This window comes from Mus caroli, chromosome 13 (assembly GCF_900094665.2).
Source record: "Mus caroli chromosome 13, CAROLI_EIJ_v1.1, whole genome shotgun sequence".
Taxonomy (NCBI): domain Eukaryota; kingdom Metazoa; phylum Chordata; class Mammalia; order Rodentia; family Muridae; genus Mus; species Mus caroli.
The window spans coordinates 60,488,751-60,501,223 of NC_034582.1; positions in this window are offsets into that span (position 1 = coordinate 60,488,751).

Sequence of the window (12,473 nt, forward strand, 5' to 3'; positions counted from 1 at the left end):
AGGAAGGAAGGAAGGAAGGAAGGAAGAAAGAAAGAAAGAAAGAAAGAAAGAAAGAAAGAAAGAAAGAAAGAAAGAAAGAAAGAAAGAAAGAAAGAGACAATTGTAAGATTTAGAGTTTTCTCTTACATGGGTTAGTTAAAATAAACATCTTGAAATAGCCGAGGGAGAATTGTCAGCCCAGATAAGAAATTTTCAATTAAACTATACATGTATATTTATATACAGACTTCCATTATTATAGTTTTTAAACATTGTTAATTAATAGTATGTTCTCTTGTGACTTTTTCATATATGTTTACTATTATTTTTCCATCCTCCTTCTGTATTTCTCTCTCTGTCTGTGTCTCTCTCTAATTAGAGGCCTCAGTTTTCCATTTTTTTGATCAGATCACTTATACAATGGTATGTTTCTCTCTATTGCTTCTCCACTCCCTGTCTTAGCAATGGTCCCTTTTTACATTTCTTGTTTTTGTAGTTACTACAGAATATGTACTCACATCTGAAGATTTAAAGCTAGGAGACTCCAATAGGAAAGAGAAAATTTTACATTTGTCTTTCTGGGTCTTGGTTACCTTACTCAATATGGTCTTTCCCAGTTTCATCTATTTATCTGCAAAGTACATGATTTTACTTTTCTTTATATCTGAAAACTATTCCATAGTGTTCCACATTTTCATTATCTACTCATCATTTGAAGGATATTTAGGTGTTGAGGAGAATATTTTTGAATGATTTCTGATGATGTTTTGAAGAAGCCTAATTGAAAGTTAACCAACTTATTTTTCTCTCAGAACTTTAATATGCAGTTTACTGGGAAGGAGATAGACAGAAATTTTGGCTTTGAAGAGTCAAGGCATGGATGCTAAGTGACATGCTATTAATAAAAAGGATCAGAGAGGAAAAGTTACTTTGGGAAGTTGTGATGAATTCACTAGAAGAAAAAAAAATACATAGAGTCTGGAGATAGGCTTGCAGCTTCAGGCTTTAGGTTATGTGTAGCTGTTCATATGGAGAGGTGTGCTTAAAGACCTTTGGCCAAGAAGACAGAGAAAGAGACTGGAAAGGGGGAAGGGGTTGGTTAGCCAATCAACCCTGAGAAAAAATGGACTTCAAAGTGTCTTAGGCATTTCCAAGGGCTGTTTATTTTCAGTATTGCAAAGACCAATGCTGCTAGCCATGAGACCTGGGGGAAGAAGGTTATCCAGTACCAGCACCTAAAGTATGCATGGTGACCCCCTCTAGAATAGCTAGATGTAGCCATAGAATCAGGGAACCTTGTATTGGTCTGGCTGGAACAGATTAGGCCCTACCAAATTGCAGCTCTGAACAGTCTGGTTCTAGGAGAGGGGCACGAGAAAGGGCTCAGGTGTCTTGAAAACATCATATTAAAGGGATGACCCTAAGTGTGAATGCTCAGACAGAAGTCAGAATTCCATTAGTGGGTGGAATGGGACTGAAAACACTTACAAATGGTTTTTTAAAACAAAAGTTTGGAGAGAGAAAAAGAAGAAAGTAGGGGGAAATAGTGAAAGAAAATGAATAAGCAGAACATGAATAAGCAGCCTGGTGAAGAAAAAAAAAAAGAATAAAGCAGTGGGGGCTGGAGAATTATTGTTAGCTTACGTTTCAACTCTGTACAAAATATTAAATAAAATGAGAGCTAGCACTAATAGCCGGTCTAGAAAGAAAGCCAAACCTAATTCTTAACCCCCCTTAGCTTTGATATTTGTTTGAATAACAGAGTCTCAAGACCATGACATAGCCTTGATATGAGGAGAGCATTAGACAGAAACAATAAAATATGTGGAGATCTAAACATGAAAGGGCCTTAACGAGAATGGAAGGCTTTCTTTTAAAAATAGCCTCCATGAGAGGAATGGTAAGGGGACAGGCTTTGGATGAAATCCCTAGAAAATGGAAAATCTAACTTTTTGAAGACTTTTATAGATGGCAGGAAGTTTTATTGGCCGGCACCATGCAGGAAGAGCCAACAGTGGGCAAGTGAGCTCCTTGGAGGCAGCCCATCTTCTTGCTTGGCTATGACAAGTGCACTCTGGAGAGGCACATCCCTGCTATGGATGTTCCTTCTCTTGTTTTTCATTGCCACATTCCTCATTTATTTGGATTGGTGTGAGACCCTCACTGCCTATAACCTGGTGTGTTTACTTTTGGATAAGTTTTCTGAAGATCAACATGAAGATGAAAGTTCTTGAGAATGCTGTTTAGATGTTTGGTGGAATTCCTGATTTGATTTAAGTAATTTTAGGAAGTTATCCTGATTTAAATAATTTTGTCAAGTTAGGGTAGTTGATAAAAAGTTTAAAGTTAGAATTGAGAATATAACATGCCCCTTCTTCATAGAATGACAAAAGCTCCATGAGTTAGGGAAAAAAACATAGTGAGTGTTCATGCATTACAAGTATGTAATTGTACTCGCAAGAAAAATAGAATTGGGACAAGTTAATGATGAAAGAAAGAATTCACTCTTGGTTGGGCCTGAGTACCTTGTGATCTAGAGTTGTGGTAATAGGTTTTTGGTTTGCACCATAAAATAAAAAGATTATGAACAAATAACAAACAATTCTATTACAAGTATAAAAACAGGAAAACAGATGATTAGCCAGTCTAGCTGATCAAGACTTCAAAAATAAGATGCAAAACACATGACCTATTCCTTATTAAGTACAGATTGTTGTCAACCAAGCACAGGGAGAAACTTGCTACTATAGACTTGGTCTGCTTAAACTTCGTTAATTTATGACAAAAGAATAATTGCTTTAGGGTTACAATCAGCCTGTGGGAAAAAAGAAGGATAAGAATTGTTTAGTTAGATATGTTTCAAAATCAATCAATAATACTGTTGTAATTTCCTCTTGTGTGATAATTTTAATGTTTTTGAAGAATATGTTTTTGTGGTGATTGTTTTCAGAAAATGTGTGACTTGTGGCTATGAGGTAATTCTTTCTAAATAGAAAAACTTTGTCCTAAGGGATATAAGAAAGGGTTAAGAGAAAAAAGAAAGTGCTGGAGCCTACTTTTGCTTTTCTCTCCCCCTCCCCCTCCCCCTCCCCCTCCCCCTCTCCCTCTCTCTCTCTCTCTCTCTCTCTGTCTATGTGTCTGTGTGTGTGTGTCTGTGTGTGTGTGTCTGTGTGTGTGTGTCTGTGTCGTCTGTGTCTGTGTCTGTGTTTGATTTTCCTCCTTTCCTTTTCTCTAATTGCTAGATGCCATAGGCAGCAGCTCCTGTCAGTCACTACCTGGACCAACACCAGTCAGCCTCCCTTAGCACTGACCCCAGTCAGCTGCTTTCAGCACTGACACTAGTCACGGATGCCACACCTCACTGCCTGATTCAATTCACCCTTTGGTGTCAAAGCTGGTCTTTGACATTTTATATCACATGATTTAATTCAATGTAGCATTTCTTCATACAAGCTGAATTAGGTCTGTAGACCTATAGCACAACCAACATACAGTAATACTTTATATATTTGGAAATTAGTGAATGTGCATCTTAAATGTGTTCGCTCCAAAGATAAAAACACCTATATATGCAAGGTGAATGTATATGTTAATGAGCATGTATGTTTATTTCTTTTTAATGTTTGAGTGATCTTGAAAGAAATTTAGTATGTTGTGGAATATTTGTGCTGAAACAGGCATTTTTGATTTATTCACACCCTTGAATATATTTCAATACTTCCTAGTGAACGTAATGCTGTTTATGAATTTTCCATCTCAGTCTTTTATAGGAAACACTTCCCTCCTATGCTGTTTCTACATTATTCCTGCTAACCTGCTATTTTCTTCAAAGTTGTCGAATTTTGTCATTTTCCAGAATGATCAGGTGTTTTTCTTTCATTTTTTAAATTTGGCATATTATATTGAATGACTTTCATGATTATGCCATGTTTCTATTAAACACATAAATTTAACCTGGTCATTAGCAGGTAATTGTAAGTTGAGATTTCAAAATCAAATTTCTTATATTTCATTTAGTTTTTTTCTTAATATTGCTTAGATGTATTTTTCTATGGTTCATCTTGTGGCTTTGATATACTGTCTAATCTCTTCCTTTCTTCAATAAAGACTAAGGAAGATGCTCTTTACTCTTAAATTATTTGATACAATTCTCTATAGAGTAACAATTCCCTCTCATTTTTTGAAGAAAGAATTTTCAATAAAATTTCTCATTATAAAAAACTAAGCTGGGCAGTGATGACACACGCCTTTAATCCCAGCACTTGGGAGGCAGAGGCAGGCAGATATCTGAGTTCAAGGCCAGCCTGGTCTGCAAAGTGAGTTCCAGAACAGCCAGGGCTATACAGAGAAACCCTGTCTCAAACAAACAAACAAACAAACAAACAAAAACAAAAACAAAAACGACAAAAAAACCCTAAACTCTCAATACTTTATTTTCATGTTACTTGAAAATTTCACTGACAGTAAGATAAACTTAATTACCTAAGGAAAATACTAATGGTTCTTCCTTTTTATGCAATGAGCCATGCTTTGCTTTTAACTTTACAAAAAATAGGATATTCTTTAGTTCTGTTTCCTTCTTCCTTGGAGCATTTCTCCCACAGTGTATTAAAATCATTAATTTTCTCAATTCAAAAGTGATATTCACTTAGCCTCTTAGTTTCCCAAGAGATACTCATTGCATCAGATGTCTGTCTGTAGATATTATTCACAACACTAACGATGGTTAAAGTTTGATAGACTTCCCAGAGGACAGAACATGAAGATAAACTCCAGGAAAAAAAAAAAATTGGTCTTCTTGTTAGGTTAACAAGTCCCATGACTATTCTTCAAATATTTGATTTGCAAAATGCTTTGTAATATTCTAAGACATTACCACATTATTTCAGACAGTAATGTATCTTAATTTTTTTCTTATTTTTATACCAATGTGCTATGTAGTATTTTAACTCTACATAGTAGGATTGAAGACATGAGCTTTGAGTGTTAATTGTCTACATTGTAAGATGTTCATTCCTCATTCTTTACAGGTAAATATATATATATATATATATATATATATATATATACCAACTATTTAAAGATATTTCTTTTTTTTTAAGATTTATTTATTTATTATATGTAAGTACACTGCAGCTGTCTTCAGACACTCCAGAAGAGGGCGCCAGATCTCGTTGCGGATGGTTGTGAGCCACCATGTGGTTGCTGGGATTTGAACTCTGGACCTTCGGAAGAACAGTCGGGTGCTCTTACCCACTGAGCCATCTCACCAGCCCTAAAGATATTTCCATAAAGGTGATATAATTTCTTTAAAAAGTGTAACACAATGCCAGGTACATGTTATTCATAACATCTACATAGACAATTGTTTTAATTAGATCCTATTTATGTTTACTATATATGTTAAAGCTATATTACCCCTGGCTATCATCTAAAATTATTTCATTGACTAGTTTCAAATGAATATTTATAAAATATATGTAAGACACACAGAACAACCATTTAATGAGCAGCTATATAGAGTCTATCTAATTTTAGTAGAGAAAATGTTACTTTAAGAATAAGTAGGGGCAGGGAAGTTGGCTCAGTGGGTGAGAGTATGGGCTGTTTAAACAAGAAGACTAGTATATGAACAGCCAAACTTGGCAGCTTGTACCTATTACCTCATCTTTGGGGGTTGATGATGGAAGAGAAGACAGGCAAATGCTGGCAACTCAATGTCCAGCTACCCTAAATCTATCTAATAGGGTTCGGTGAGAGAACTTGTCTCAAGGTGCAAAGCCTTCCCATGTGTGGGTGTGGCTACATCAATGTGTACATACAAGACACACATAAAGAACAACAAAAAAGTAAATCCACAATTTATTATCCATGTTATACTTAGATTGTTTTTGTTACTGTTAAATTTTTAAGTAGGATCCTATAGTACTTTTTTGTGAATTATTTTGTTTGACTAATTTTAGTAATGAGGTTTATCCATGTTTATATACTTGTAATGAACTTTTTTCTAGTGCTATATTCTACTATCTGTATATTCTCAACACATTTTCCTACTTTTCTATCAAACTACAATGGATTATTGCTAAATTTTGCTGGTTCATATGACATTGTTGTAAATGTTCTTGTATATATTGTAGTACATTTTTCTTGGATCAGAGACACTGCTCATTTTTAATTTTATTAGTAATGTCAAATTGTTTCCTGAATTGGTATTGATGCCAACTATTAGAAATGTATAAATGCTCCATGGATACTGCCAGTGTAAAATTGTTACTTACCTAAAGGGTATGAAATCTTAGCTCTATGATTGGGTAACTCTTTGGATTTTGCTCAGTTAATAGTGCTGTAGAGAGAATTATTTGAAATATTTCAAGATGGATTATAGTTTTTGGTTCTGTACTGTTCCCCATTTTGCTAATAAGGGTCCACAAATTTTTTACAAAAAATATGTCAATTCTGTAATTTCAGGATATTCAACATATCTCATAGAAAAGAAAGTATGATAAGGATATACACTAGGTATTATTTAGAAATTTCAGATCTAACTTATCTGTTTGAAATTGATGTCCATTAAAACACATTGGTGAAAAGGTTATTGAGACATGATTAGGATGTAGGTCAGGGTCAGAATCAAGGTCAGGTTAGAGTCAGGGTCAGGGGTTAGTGGTCAGAGTCAGAGTCAGGGGGTTAGGGTTAGGGTTGTGTTAGGGTTTTGTTGTGCTATGTGAAATCAGTTTGGATCATTTCTCTCATCTACCGTCATTGTCCTCTTTCTGGTACTATCACTATCTTCTTTCCTGCCCCAACAAAAGTGGGTTACACAGGAACTCGGAATTTCCTGATGAAAAGTATGTTACTTTAACATGGGACAGAGTTCACACAAAACAGAAAACAGCTACTGCATTTGCTCTACATTTCACATGAGGATCCTCAAAAGACGAAATCAATCATGGGACTTGGTGCCCTTCTTTGATGATGATTTCATAAATAAAGCATAGGCCATGTGATTTCACCACAACTTTGGTTAATATCACCACATGGGACAAACTAAAATGGTGCCACCATTATACTTTATGGTCCCACTGAGTCAGTGGTATTTCCAAACCACATTTACCTTAGACAAAGTAGAAATATCAGACATACAAGGTGTTTATTTTGTATCTTAGTGTTTTGTTTTGTTTTGACTTGATTTGATTCCAATAGCTGCTACATTATATATTTAATGTCTTCTCAAAAGAACCTAAAAGTTTTCCTGGCCATGTGCCTCCAAAATTGGCATACTAACAAAGGAAGCTAATACCTTTGATATTCACAGATCCCAGCAGAGAACCAAAGGATAAGTTGCCACGTGCTAGACAGAATCATGCCAGTAAAGAGCATTTATGGTATCCTCTACTGGCTCTCACTGTCAGCAATTTCAGCCTAGTAAATCCAGGCTAATTTTCCTCTGAGACAAAATGTCCTTCCGTTCTATACATGTCTGTTTTTGTTTCTGCCCAAACAGTATGTTTACTAAAGATCTCTATGTGAAAGTTTCCATTTGACCATGAAAATTATGAAAACAGAATCCCAACAAGCAATAAACACAAAGTTATTGCTCACTAAAATTTGACTTTTTATTATTTATGTATAGACTATCTACATAATAGGATCATGGTTTGTTATTAACATCATGTACTGAGTAGCAAATTTATATGCAAATTAAACTTGTTAACTTGGCCCTAGTTCGTTTTGTTTATAATGAATTAAACTTAAAAATTAATATGAAAAGACAAAAATATATATTTAATCTATATAACCACACAGGCAAAATAAATATAAAATGATAATGAGTCTGAATCTTTGGAATAAGTAACATGAGGATTTATATTCAAATTTTAATATCTACNTTTAAGGACATGATATATGTAAACATACAATTCTGATCACAAGNATATCTCCTTAAACCCCATTTCAATTCTAGTATACAACATGGTCTCTATCCCTTAAGGTTATGANTTACTTTTGAAAAGTTCACTACTACTAGACCAGGAGAGATTATTTATATTGGACATTGCCCTCACTCATATAAGAATAACATATCTGTGCTTTTAAATATATTTATATATAAATGTATATACAGACAAGAAACATGTTAATAATTGTAAAGATATTTATAACTANCAGAGCCTCATTGAAAACAAATAAGTATACAAAGATTTAAATCTCNAACACAGGGCTTCTATTCTATTTTCTAAATTAAACAACAACCATTTTAATACCTTTTGCTCTGTTGGACTAAAATAATCACAACGGGACTTTTTAAATGCTACTACATCTCTATAAAAGAGGACATGGCTGGCCAGTATTTTTAAAATGTGGAAGGTGGATAACTATTTATGTAATGCAAAATTGTCTCCATACATGCTGAGTAAAGAATTGTTAGTGTGACAGGTTCAAGGACATCCACAGTCTCACAAGAAAATCTTGTCAATTTTCTGTAAGTAAACCCAATAATTTCACTGGTATCCTAGAGTGAGCTATGATAATTTTGAAATGTGGTGCCATTAAGAACTTAGAAAGAGGGGATAAACATTGCTTATTCCCACCCCTGAATAAATATTCTCAATATAGATTGTGAATTTGTTTGCTAATTCTATTGTATCTTATGGTATTAACATATATAAAATGTTAGAAGATTTTAAGATGGAACTAGTTTTAATAAAGAAGGATTTATATATAGGATATAATGTATATTTCCAAAATGAAAAAACTACAGCCTTTGCAAGTTATGAAGAAATAAGTGAGGTATTTAAAGCACTTAGAATATGAGACTAAAAAGAAATAAGTGTGATATTAAAGCCTCTCTGTCCTCAGATCAACGTTGATAACAAATGGCCTGTAATCTAAGTTTAATTCTATCTACACTGAGGAGAGTCAAAACCCTGAGACGATTCCCAAGGGAAGTGGCAGTCAGTCCAAACAAGGATATGAAGTTAAGTTCACCAAGAGGGATAATAGTACAAAGAAAAGCTTGAAGATACAGAGATTTTCAGAAGCCCAAGTGATACCTTAGGGGTGAATTTTCAATAGGTCTTAACAGAACATAAACTTAACTTGATTTTGCTAAATATGCAATATTAAGCAGGCAAAGGTAAAATATGATCACATTTAAAATGCAGTGTGTCTCTTTAGCAATTAAAGGGACACTGGTCCTCACAAAAATACGTTTAATCATATGAATGTTATTTAGAAAACAAATTCTCATTTCTGTTTCTCTTTTTCATATATAGATATATCTCAATATCCTAGATAAAAGAGAAGGCCTTGGCTTACTTCAGCATTGTAGGGTCTATAAACAGCTGAGGAAATCTGAACTATCTTCTTAAATACTGAGGCCAAACCTAAAAGCCCTATTTACCAAACATGGAACACTGTCTCTTTCTAGAGTACTTATATTTCACATGAGGTTCTAAAAGCAGAGAGACAACAGCTGATTCTGAGCTTATACTGGTTAGTTCAAAATTCCTCAAGAGTTTCCACTAAACTGCTGACCTTTCAACAAGGACCAAAAACAAATCAGTGTTCTGACACACCAAACAAATACTGCCATTGTTTTTTTAGATGATATTTTTTTGCCTATTCTCTTTCTATAATAGGGGGGAGGGGACTGACCCAATTGTGATCTTAACTATGTTCTAAATCGAAATTATAACAATCCTAACAGTCTGACTTTAGTGTATTGTGGATGTTATAGCTCTCACATAACACTCTCCTACTATGAATGCTGTCTTCCAATCTGTCTTGTTTTCTGCTTAGTTTTATTTTGGCCCCTTAGAAGGACTCTTCTCTGAGGTACCATAACTTCTGCCCTTTCTGTATCATCCCTTTGGGCAGTTTAAATATTTAGGATAGATACATTGCACAAAGAGCTAAAGGTACAAATACCCTCTCAAAGGTGGCTACAGTGCCAGTCTACTCATCATTCATCGTGCCATAGCATCACCAGTGCTGTTTTCACAGAAATACAAGATTTGTGACAAACCCGAAGAATCAGGAAGGCTAAATACAGGAATGTAAGATACATTGCCATGAAGCCATTTCTTAAAATTTAACATCTGACAATGAAAAGTTAGCTTAGGACAGTAACTCGGGTATTTGTGGTGGCCATGCAAACCACACGACTTGAATCCCATATAAAGTACCTTTGAAGAAAACCTAAGATGCTGATTAAAATTTTGTCTGTGAGTTATGTGATTAGATGCAGATCCATTGAGCATACTGGCTGAGTGACTGCCTCTATATATTATTATCTGTAACTTTGACATATTTATCCCTTTAATTTACCTTGGTCTGCCACACCATGTAAACAAAGCATTATATAAAAACTTCTGAATACATGCATTTTCACACACACACACACACACACACACACACACACACACACACACACACAAATAAAAGTTCCTGCTACATCAGGAACTTCTCGGCAGTCAGGTGCTTTATCTACTTTCCACTGAAACTGGCATGAGATGTGCTCTAAACCACAATTTCAGACAGTGTTCTCTCTTTTTGTATAAGTTAAAGAAGCTTTCAGAATTTATACAATAGGAGCAATTTGGTTTAAGTGAGGATAGCAATAAAAATGTTATGCAATACCACAGTGTTTAGGATATTTGAGAACTACTATCATTATTAAATATTCAAAGAGAGTCCAGGCCAAAAAGAATGAAAAATATGAGACCATAGATTCTGAAGCAGATACTTCCCTGGAGAAGTCACTGGAAAACTATTGAGAAACAATATGACATCTCCTATTTGTTGCTAGGAGAAGGCCTATGTGCTGTTTTCAATATCTTTATTTATTGATACACTGTGACCCAGGATGATCTCAAACTCATTGTTTCCTGCCTGAATATATTTGTAAATACTTTTCTTTCTGCTCTAACTCCTGAGTCCTGAAGTTATAAGCATGGGCACTAAATCTAATTTGTACAGTACCTGTGAATCAGGCTAGAACTTTGCACATATTAAACAAAAACTCTACAAATTATCACTCCTATGAATGTCTTTTTAAATTAAAAATACAAAGTAAAAGAGGAAAGTATCCACTGTGAAGCAGTGCACCTGATAAAAACAACACTGCAAGATAGATAATAATAAACCCTTTTATGGAACATAACAATTAAAATTATAACATTTAAATAGAAAAATTAATAGGCTCCTGGAGCAGATCCTCTGCCACAGGGCTCCATACCCAAATAGCACCAGGAGAGAGAGCAAGTCTCCCAGGAGTGCAGACAGGCCTGTGAGCACGGGTAGGACCACCACTGCTGCTCAGAGGAACCCGCCTGGAATTCTCAGGACACAAGAACCAAGGGGCACCCTGGGACAGGAGTCTTCTGGTTACAGTTTGTGCTCAGAGCTGTTCTTGTGCCACACAGCTACATACACAAATACTGCCAGGAGGGAGCTGGTCTCCCAGAAGTGCCTACACACATGCGAGCACAAGTAAGACCACCACTTCTCTTAAAATTCCTGGCCCAAGAGGGACCCTCCCAGAGCCATCAGGACACAGGAACCAAGGACCAGCTGGAGGCAGGATCCTTCTAGTTTCTGTCTGGACCCTAGAGCTGACCCTGTACCACAGTTCTCCATACCTAAATTCCTCTCGAAGAGAACTGGTCTCCCAGGAGTACTGACACACAGACTTACAGGATGGACAAGCCACAGTCAGAGACAGTAAGACCAGCTAACACCAGAGATAACCAGATGGCAAAAGGCAAGTACAAGAACATAAGCAACAGAAACCAAGGTTACTTGGCATCATCAGAACCCAGTTCTCCGACCACAGTGAGCCCTGGTTAACACAAACACCAGAAAAGCAAGACTCTGATTTAAAATCACATCTCATGGTGATGATAGAGGACTTTAAGAAGGACATAAATATCTCCCTTAAAGAAATACAAGAGAACACAGATAAGCAGGTAGGAGACCTTAAAGAGGAAACACAAAAATCCCTTAAAGAATTACAGGAAAACAACCAGACAGGTGAAGGAACTGAACAAAATCATCCAGGGTCTAAAAATGGAAATAGAAACAATAAAGAAATAACAAAGGGAGACAAGCCTGGAGAGAGAAAACCAAAGAAAGAGATCAGGAGTCATAGATGTAAGTATCATCAACAGAATGCAAGAAATAGAAGAGAGATTCTCAGGTGCAGAAGATACCATAGAAAACATTGGCACGATTCTGCACAGAGGTTAGGGATCCGACTGGCCCGAGAACGCTTTGCCTGAGCATCGGCAGCAGACATCTTGGTTCCGGGACCCTGCCGGGTGTATTCTGCACAGGCCCCAGACTTCCAGCCACCTTCCAGCCTGAGGAAAGGGGTCTGAGCAGAGAGGGAGTGCCTAGCCTGAGCATCAGCAGCAGACATCCTGGTTCCGGGACCCTGCCAAGTGTATTCTGCACAGGTGAGAGTACAGAATACAGAAGCTAAAAGCTTCTGGGAC